Raw genomic sequence first — 11823 nt, 5'->3', positions numbered from 1 at the left:
AGATATCACCATCACGATAACCTGTACATTATAAAAATGTTATACACGGTAAAATGGAACCACGTAGCCACTTAATACATAGAGAACATATGCACATAGTTCACGTATCACATAACTTGTCCGTGATATGGTCCAGTTTGGTATATTTAAAACTGAAATCCATTCCATATACGGCTATAAGTAAAATATATGACTCATAATCTTTTGTGAAATAAACACCTTCTGATACAAAGGAATATAGGCTAAATGTATTTTTAGTGAAAAAATCATCTTTTCCTCCATCCTTCTAGTTTGTGCTTTCATCTCATTAGTTAAAGAAACACTAAACATTGTATTTTCATCAACTTAGAAGGCAACACAAAAAATAGTGAGAAGATATTTTATTGTTCATTGTACTTAATAAATAATTTGGCATGATATTTAATTGATATGATTGGAGTGGGTGATCAAAATCAAATTCCACAATGAAATCAACTACATTTTTTTAAGTTTTCAATCTAATCATTAATTTAATTTAATATATATATATAATTGCCATATTATGACCTCATACATATTATGACCTCATAGGTGTGTAGGGACATACAACTCTAATGAATACTGGCATTTATTTCAACTTAATATTATCGAACAAATAAAATTTTAGGGAGTTAAAACCTAAATGATTAACATATCTAAATTTATATCTAATCAACTAATCTAATCTAACATACATAAATATAACCATAATGTTTATTCACATACTTTCTAATAAATACACCTACATTTATTTAAATTAAATACTCACTTTGTAAATGACACACCTACTAGTACTTATAATAACTATAGATTTTAACACCACCAATTAACATCTACAGTTAAGAATATACTTTACAATGTACCAATTTAATACATCACATAAAATCAACAATTGTCTTAACACATTTTGAAAAAAATATTGAATCCAACCAAACATCATATTATTTGGGTGCCAATTTTGTTTGTCTTAATAAACACAACCTAACTATCTATAAAATATAAACTACTTAACAAATAAAACTTTATATATTGTTTTGACTAAGCAACCATTAACTTTTACCTATAAATAGTCACTATGAATTTTTATACAACACCATAATTTTCCAAAGAATACATGCTTTTGTGACCTATAAAATTGTTAATTAAGCTACTTAACTATTTTATGTTTTACATGTCACAAAATTTACATATTAAATATACATATTTTTAATTAAATCAATTAAAAATTGGTATGAACTATTACATAAAACAAAGAGATATATATCATAAATTATTAATCCATACTTGCTATAAATTTGACATTCAAATAAGCCAATTATTATCATTTATCATTTAAATTTATTATTTTATCCTCAACTGTATGACCAAAAAATTATAAATTATAAATTAATATTTAAACACTAAAGATAAAAGATAAGAAAAAATTATATACTTATTTTGCATATTATATTTTTCAAAGTTATTATTTCCTAATGTTTATACACTTAACACACCAGTACACAAAATAATAGTTTTGTGAGGCCCAAACCCCACCCTTAAGGTAATCACCTTACCATTGTGGGCACACCTATATTAAAATAATAAGTTCAGGCCACTCCACATATGTAAATGGAGTCTCCACATTTAATGTTTCTTACATAGATAGTACAAATACTACTATAACTGGAAGATAATATACAAGTAGTCTTAGTACATTATTACAAATGATGATAATATAAAAAATATATTATCTATTTTTCTTCTTTTTTTAAAATTTTTACCCAATTTTTTGATAACCTAAAATTATTATACATTTATAAAGATATATTTTTTCTACTGATTTCAACCTATATTATCTATCTCTCTATCTATATAAGACAATATTTTTTAGTTTTTTTTAGGAAAAATTAATTCATTCTCATCATTTCATATTTTGATTTTATTTATCTATTTGTAATTTTTATTAAGATAGATGGTAGAGAATACTACATAAGCTATTATGAGGGAAGGAACATGACTCATAAAATTGTTCAAAATAAATATTATAGCTCAATATTATTATAATACTAATATCACAACACATATACATACATTATTTTGTCTCTTACATTTTAACTTTAATTACAATTTAACTTTAAGTACCTGAATGTTATCCAAGATATTAAATTTGGTGATGCGTTAAAACTAGTATAAGATTTCAAATATGCACACATTATATTGTAATGGCATATTACTTTCACATAACTAATAGTAAACCACATATTCTAATATATTTAATAATTTTTCTACAGTATTTGTCTATTTATGGGATCATTAGTGCACATATGCTAAAACACTTTTTGTAAAGAACACAACCTAAAAATAGATACGACTAATAAATAAAAATATACTTATAATTAAATATTTGAGCAACACCATTTAACATATAGGTTTGAATATATATTTTTCAACCACACATTTATGTTAATTTTATATATAACATAAAATTCAATAATTATTTTAACAATTTTATAGGAAAAACTTTAAGCAAACTAAACATGATATTATTTTGGTACCAAATTATATATATATATATATTTATATATTTATATATATAGTTTGAAAAACCAAAATAATAATTTTTAAATAATAATGGTCAAAAATACCCACCAGAATTTTAAGAATTTTAAACTGTCCAAAATACCACCAAATACTCCAGTGACATTTCACTATGCGGTTGATACTCCATTGACATAGGAGTATCACACAGGAGTATCCACCAATATACTCCTTTGTTAGTGGAGTAACATATAATAGGGAAAAGAGTATGAGGACTGATACTCCAGAAACAAAGGATTATACTCTAATGACAATGGAGTATTATTGTGATGCTCCATGGCTTATCATCCTGATACTCCAGTATTAGTGGAGTATCTACTGGGTATTTTGGGCACCTATTTCCAGAATGGATATTTTCGGAAAAAGGACGTGGAAAACAAGATATTTTGATCATTTTTTTTATATATATACATATAAAATTCTACTAAGACGACATTAAGCTGGAGACGTGGATACCATTCATTTTTATTGTTTATTATTGATGGTATGGTTACTTTCACTTGTATACATTTTTTTTGTTTTCTTTTCTAAAGAGAGTGGACCAATAAATGGCCATTTCAACAATCTTAATATAGCCTAACTTTTTCATCTTATCATTTATTCAGTAGCCTAACTTTCTAAAGAGAGTGGACCAATAAATGCCCCTTTCTCATCTTGAATGTAGGTGAATCAAAATTGTTTTTAATATTCAAAGCAGAATAAGAATTATATCACGATGTAATATGCACACTTATAACAAAAATCAAATAGCTAAACTTTAATACAAGATAAATAAGTAGGGTTATTTATATATTATAATTTATTCAAAAGTTTTTATTTTTAATGTTATTGTTAATAAAATTTGAATTGTTTAATTTTAATTAGAAGAGAATTTGAATTATATGTGAAAGGGTTGAATAATATTTTCTTTTACCTTTTTACTATATTATTTACCATCGAGGCATCTATTAATTATTTAAAATAATTTTTATTTTTAATAGTAAATTTGTTTTGGTGTAATAAAATTATTAATCACTTTTTCCTTTTTTATATTCAATTTTAATAAATATATCAAAAATAAAAAATTCAATTTATGGGTAAAACTTTTTTATCATGTACCCTACATCAAACATATTACTAAATTGCAAAATAATTTGTTATTAGTTCATGTTTTGTAGTTCATATATATGATACCAATACATATGCACCAATATATATTCAATTTAAGAGATAATTCATGTAGGTTTTTGTGATAAGCTCTATTCTATGACATACTTAATAATATATAATTTAATGATGGTATAAATATAAATTTTAGATTTTGCATGTTAGTTATATTTAAAATTTATTTAAAAGTACCGCACTTGAAAATTCAAAATTTAATGTCCCTTACTTTGTGTCAATTTGGACGCACATCTTTTTTAATCTAATGGTGGTTAGTAGGTCTCTAGTACTCAAATTATTACCGGTCTCCAATTAAGGAAAAATAAACTACTTCATGAATGTAAAGTAATGCAGTTAGTTTTAGGTTTTATTTTATACACCTGTAAAGTTTTATTTTATACACTTGTAAGGTAATATGAGACGTTCATTTCATCCAATTCGACCGCCTATAAACAACACTCCAAGTCTCGAAATAAAAAACAGACTCCACTAAACTTTTGTCTATATATATATTAAGGGTCAGTGGTAACTTATTTATTAAAGTAACTAGGTTTGATTCGTCCACGTATATAACATTATACAGGTTCTTGACCCACTAACTACTTTACACAGAGTCATTTACACCTAACTTTTTACATCATTTACTAATTATTTTGTTCTCTCTAACTTTTATGTTTTACATTTTAAAATTTTTTTATACGTCCTTCTATATTTTTTATACGTCCTTCTATATTTTTGTATATGTGTTCTATAATTAAATTTATTTATGTTCTTATTAATGTTATGTTCTCCAATTATTTTAAAACAATAGATCATAATTGAACACATATTTTTTGTGGTCTACTATTTTTTATCTTATTTACTTTTTCTACTCCAAAATTTTATATATATAGCATGTATTTTATATGTCCACTAAAATTTATACATTTTCTCTAACTATTATGCATGTGCACTATATTTTATTTATTATTATTAAGTGTTAGTTAATTTTTTATTTGTGTACTGTAAATTTAGGTAACTATGTACTCTAAAGATGTAACTATGTACTCTGAAGATGTTATGTATGTATATGTGTTGTAATGATGTTTTTTTTCTATTTTGTATCTTCTATATTTATTTGTGTAATGTGATTTTATTTTTTCTGTTGTGTATTTTTATTAATGTTGTGTTCTGTATTATTCTTGTATTTTTTGATTAAATTTATTTGTATGTCCTGTATTTTTTTGAATTCTTTATTTAATGTTCTTTTTAGTTTTTCATATTTTTCAATCCTTTATGGTAGTGATTAAAAATATTTGAAAAATAAATTTGATGAAAAAATAAAAATTATTGAAGGCATGAACACATTTTTTTCATTACAAAAGGTAATTTATTGTGTTTTAATTCAAATTTTTTTTGAATCAAATAAATATATTTTGATCAAAAAATAAAAAAGTATACGTCTTCTAAAATTAGAACATGTACAAATTTCTTTAAAATATTGTAATTTAATATATTAAAATTTGTATGACATATATATAATATATATCTTTCTTTTCTGAATTAAATTTATTAAAATTTACACTTAAAAATATATATTAAATTTAAAGATATTTTTTTCACTAAAATTTATATTTGAAAAGAAAATTTATTCACCTCCATCATCTTCCTCGTCTCTTGGAAGATCATTGTTAGGTTCTTGAAAAGTGACATCTATAGATTTCTCAACAATATGGTTAGACAAATTATAAACTCTATAGGTTTTACTATTTATAGAATAACCAAGAAAAATAGCTTCATAAAATTTAGCATCAAATTTACCATTATTACTAATTGTCTTGAGAACAAAACACTTTGAGCCAAAAATCTTGAAGTAACTAATCTTAGGCCTCTTTTTCTTTAGCAATTCATATGGAGTCTTGTCCAAAATAGGTCTTATCAATACTCTATTCAGAACATAGCATGTTGTGTTGACTACTTCTCCCCAAAAACATTCAGGTAGCTTGCTTTCTTACAACAATGTCCTTACTGTTTCTTGCAATGACCTATTCTTTCTTTCTACCACACCATTTTGTTGTGCAGTCCTTGGAGCCGAGAATTCGTGTGATATTCCTCTTTCTTCACAATAAGAAATAAAGTCTTTTTGAAATTCACCACCTCGATCACTCCTTATACCTACAAGCTTTGTATTGAGCTTATTATCAATTAATTTAATTAGTTTTTCAAACTCAATAAAAGCAGCATCTTTAGTACGAAGAAAGCATCTTTAGTACGAAGAAATAATACCCATGTAAAACGAGAATAATCATCAATAATTACAAACCATATTGCTTACCTCCAATACTTTTATAAGCTTCTAAACCAAATAAGTCTAAATGCAAAAGTTCTAAGGGTTTAGAAGTAGATACAATCTTCTTTACTTTGTGAGTACTTCTAATTTTCTTGCCCAATTGGCTTGCTGAACACACCTCAGTCTTGACATACTTGATTTTGGGTAAACCTCTGACTAGCTTCTTCTTTGAAAACTTATTAAGCAAGTCCATGTGAGCATGAGCCAATCTTCGATCGAAAATATAAGGATTTGTGTCTATTGCAGCAAGACAGTAAGCTGTATCTATAACTCAAACTCCAATATATATATATTTCCTTCCCTTCTAGCAACTACGGGGATTTTGTTAATACCAATAATAATAAAACACATCTCAATACCAAAATCAACCTTATGACCATCATCATATAACTGATATATACTAAGCAGATTATATTTTAGGCCTTTAATATATTGAACTTTATCAATTGAAATGTGTTTATTACCTATTTTACCTTTTCCAAGGATTTGAAGTGTTTTACTATCACCAATATTCACTCTTCAATCCTTTTTCATCTGAAGACTCAAGAATTGTGATTTGTCTTCACTCTTATGTCTAGTACATCCGATATCCAAGATCCATTGAGTTGATTTGACTTGAGAAGAAAAACACATCTACAAAACAAAAAAACAACTCAACCTTTTTGTACCAAAAGTTTGTTGGGTCCAATATAGTGAGCAGATAAACATATAAAACATATAAATCAGATTTCTTTATCCATTTTTGGATAAATCTTGGTGGTTTATCTCTGTCAGCTTGATGATAGTAAGCTGTATTTGTTCACCATTCTGATCGTAGTAAGGTATTTTCTGTTTGTTTTCTCCATGATATGATTGCTGTCCATTCTGAACTCTGCAATGTTTTTCCAGATGCTCTTTGTTTCCACATCTGTTGCATATCTTCCAAGGCATAGCATAATCATAGGATATGCCATATTCCCCTTCATATCTTAGAGCTTTTTCCTTCTTGTTTGCATTCATTCCAATTTCTTCTGTAACTAATGGATTATTTATGTTGTTCATCATTGATTTGAGACTCTCTTCTCCTTGAACAAAAATCCCATTCCCCTTTTCAGATCCTCAACTTCCTTTATGAGCAGATCAATCTTTTCAGCTTGCTGACTTTGATTTCAGCTTGTTGAGATGGTTCTTCTACTTGATTTGTAGGTTCTGCATTTATTGATTCTTTGAGCTTAAACAACTCCAAACATTCATCCCTTGCTTCAATCTCCTTCTTTAGTTTTATGATCTCCATTAATTGAGTCTTGTTTCTTTTGAGGAGAATTTTGTTGAAATTTTCCACATGGCTGACTTTAACGTGAAGAGCCTTGATTCCACCCTCTCTGTCAGCTTGTGTAGGTACCTTATTGTTAATCCACGTATCCACTTTGCTCATCAAATCTTGTATTATGGTCTTGTGATAATTATTCTTCTCTTTTAGCTTGTTATTTTCAGCTTTAAGAAAGTGATATTCTCCCATAGATACATCCTCACATTTCTGCATGGTTAGTGGTTCCAAAATAATATTTTCAGAAGATAAATTATACAAGAGTTTACCTCACTCTGATCTTCCTCTGAATCACTTTCTAGGTAGCCACTTTATGAATTTTCTCGAACAAAATCATCATCAAGTCCAACTAGGGCAAGATTGACCATGTCTCCACTTGAATCTTCACTAGAAACCGAGTCATCATCACTCCAAGTCATTAAAGCTTTATCTTCCTTCTTATCCTTGAAGATAGATTGTTATATTAACTTCAATTTGTAGCTGTCCCGCTTATAATGGCCTGGATTTCCATATTCAAAGCATGTCTGATATTTAGAATCCTTGTTGGCCTTCTTGTTGTTGGAAAATCTACCTTTATCTCTTTTCAGCTTGTTCCTCTTCTCGATCATCTTTCTGGTCTTCCTGGATATTAAAGCAAGTTTTTATCTGATTCATCTTCAGATTCTAGTAAGCTGTCATTACTGTGAAGAGCTAATTGCTTCATTGGAGCAATTGGAGCTTGCATAGAACTTGATTGGCTTTCCTTGATTTTGCTTTCAAATTGTTCCAATTCTGCAAAAACAGCAAATTGATCCATAGTATCTATAGTTGGAGTGGATTCTAAAGCTGTTACCTTTGGTTCATAGATAAATAGCACAACACTAAGTATCTTCATGTTAATTTTCTCTTAAGGGATATGTTTGCCAAGTTGCTTTGAGGCATTTAGATTTTTCAGGAATCTAGCTTGACTTTCTCGAATAGTTTCTCCATCTCGAAGCTTGAAATTTACGAACTCATTCATTAGTTTGCTCAATTTCACCTTCTTTAATCTCTTGGATAATTCGTGATACAATTTCAGAGTATCCCATATCTCTTTAGATGATTTTCATGAAGTACTATACTACCCCGTAGTACAAACTTCTCTAACACTAGTTCACCAAACCCTTGTTTCCCTTAGCCAACTATCCAGAAACTACACAATACAAATTGAACAATATAAATCGAATGATAAAGTGATTACAACTCAAACTATAGACTCTCTAAGATATAACGTGTATATATAATTCAGAGCCCGAGAGTATTTTAGAAACAATAAAGTTCACTGAGTTGTGAGTGTTCTTGCTGCAATAAGTACATCAGAAAAAATTCAAGAAACTTCATATATACACATACACCAACGTTCAAAACAATCTCAACAACTTACAACGGTTAGAATCCAATTCTAACGTTTAAGTTTGTTGGGATGATTTCCAATGTTCATGTATACGTTTGACAGAAGAATGATCAGAAAAAGTTTGGTTTAGATGACACAATTTCCTTTTCTTCTTTATCATCTAGATAACCTAGTCCTTCTTTATAATTTCCATTTTCAGATTTTTTCTTTCATTTTTTAAAGCCTGATCTCTAAAACTAATAAACATGGTTTTAAGATATAATCTTAGCTCGGAAATATCATCAGTATGAAAAGTAAGAGTTGAATGAGGTACCTTCAATTCAGTAGTTCCGGAACTGCTATCAGTATTTGCCATCAAGGCATAGTTCACATCTTCTTCAGAATCTGAAGTGTCTGCCCAGTTTTTCTTCTTTGTGCTAAGTGCCTAGCCTTTATCACTTTTTCCTTTCTTGCATTCAGGAGAGATGTGGCCTTTTCACCAAAATTGTAGCATTTGACATTTGAGTTGTCTCAATGTCAGACTTTCCTCCTTTGCCTTAAGTCTTTCTGAACCCTTTCTTTTCATAACTTCCACCTTTCCTAGAAAACTTCTTGCCCTTTCTGAATTTCTAGTAGGCTATCTTTGTGATACCCTTCACCATAGGAGCACACAGTTGTATCATCTCTTCATCAACATCGACTTCAGATAAATTTTCAAATTTCTGAATCATCATCATCAGAATATGATGACTTTGAGTCAGACTATATGATGAAAGCCTTTCATTTGCCCCTCTTTGAGACAACCACTTTAGGAGATTCCTCCTTAGCTTTAAGAGCAACTGTCTTTGACTTTCTTCCATGCCTTTTGCTCCTTTGATCCATTTGAAGTTCATGAGTCTTGAGCATAACATAAAATTTCATCAAGAGTAGTTTGAGCAAGGTCATAGTTATCTCTTATGGTATTAGACTTCAAATTCCAATTTTTAGGAAGAGCTAAAAGGAATTTTAGATTTGAATCTTCAAGATCATATTCCTTGTCCACCAGTGACGGATCATTCAAGAGTTTGGCAAACATGTCATATAAATCAGTTAATGACTCATCAGCTTTTGAGTCAAAGTGCTCATATTCTTGTGTGAGTATGGTCTTCCTGTTCTTTTTGATGGCTTCAGTTCCCTGGCATCTTGTCTCCAAAGCATCCCATATTTCCTTTACAGTCTTGCTTCCAATTGCCCTGTTTGACATGACATTGTCAATTGCACTATGAAGCAGATGCCTTATCCTTGCATCCTTGGTAATAGATGAGATGTCTTCAGGTGTGTAATCACCTTTCTCCTTTGGTATCATCTTTGCTGGTTGATCAGCAACTGCAACAGAGAGCTTGGTAGGCTTATATGGTCCATCATTAATTCTGTCAAGGTATTATGGATCTGTGGCTTCCAGAAACATAGCCATCTTTACCTTCCATATTGGATACTCAGATGCTCTTAATATGGGAACCCTAATACTCTCATAGCGATTGTGGGTTTGATTATTTTGAGTATCTTGAGTTTTGGTGGCCTTAGGTGGAGTTTGTGTTTCGTCAGACATGATTGTAAACTGGATCTCATTGTTTGTATATAAACAGAGAGGCTCTGATACCACTTATTAGGTCACACAATACTATAGAAGGGGGTTGAATATAGTGTGTATATAATCAAATCGATTTAGAACACAAGTATGTAATAATAATCAAGTTTATTCAATATAATAAGCTCTCTTAAAAAGTAGGTTAAACTACTCTATCAGTGATGAAAAATATCACTAAAAGCTGCTAGGTTACAATTAATAATGTTCTCGTGAATGATAACACATATAGTGTAAACCCTAAGCTGTGTTTATATGGTACACAGTTACAAGATATCTTCTAATTGATATGAAATATATATCCTCCTAAAATATATGAATCAGATATTATCTTCTACAAGTCTTCTAGTGTTCCAACTCTCCATGCATATCTTTCTTTGTTTCAGTCCAGTAAATGAGCCGCATTCCTTATCTGAAGTACCCGCACTTAAGTCCTCATATAAATCCTGATGGCTTTAAGTTCTGATATAAGTTCTGATTTCCAGTAAGTGTACTATGTTCTGAAACTAAACAAATCAGATTAGACATGACATCAAAAATATATCTAAAAGAGTCCTAGGAAGTAGAAGGAAGTAGGAAACTGATTCCTTATCTCATGAGATTTCTTGCAGGCAAATCTCGAAGAAATTATGTCCTTATTTGTACTTTATTTATCAGCTGAATTATCCTTATTAATTAATTACAAAATAATTAATATTCAGGGTTTTGGGCCCTTTTTATTGTTGGTCCAAACCGGGCAGAATTAATGCGATATTTAATTAAACAATCATGGTTTATTTCACTCTGTATCAATGGCCCTGATAAAAGAATTTCTTTGTCCTAAAAATGATGAAAAGGGCTACAATTCTAAGATTTAATTTATATATTATATAATTTTATATTATATCCAAAAATATATGAGTAGTGTGGATTTTATTATGTGAGTCATTTAAAAATTGGTAAATGTTGGCACATTATTTCATTTAAAACTGGTCTAAAAATTCATAAAAGCATATGTTATATAATATATTAAAATGATAATATAATCTACTATAAATATATTATAAGTAAAATAAATATAACCAAATACATATGTTCCAACTAATACAGGTTTTATTGAATCTTTTTTAATTAGAATTTACATGACAATTATAAGCTAAATGATTGTCTCTTGTTTTATTACATAAGAGCAAACTATGAGCCTATAAACATATTTAATTTTGATAATCCCTTAGATTATACATGGCACATTAGACAAGAAAAAAAAGTTTTTCTACCCCGTATTTCATATTAGTTTTCAATCACAATTACTATATAAGAATGCTTTTATAAAAAAATAAATAAATATATATATATAATTAGATGAAGTATTTATGGTGTTCTCATTCATACTAATGGTAAGAATTTTAATATTTTATATGTTAATTTTACACTTACTTTTAAATTTGAATAATAAATGAGTTTTAAATAGAATAACTTTCGATAATTAAAAAGAT

This window comes from Apium graveolens, chromosome 8 (genome assembly GCF_009905375.1).
Source record: "Apium graveolens cultivar Ventura chromosome 8, ASM990537v1, whole genome shotgun sequence".
Classification (NCBI taxonomy): domain Eukaryota; kingdom Viridiplantae; phylum Streptophyta; class Magnoliopsida; order Apiales; family Apiaceae; genus Apium; species Apium graveolens.
Note: the sequence above shows the minus strand (reverse complement) of the source record.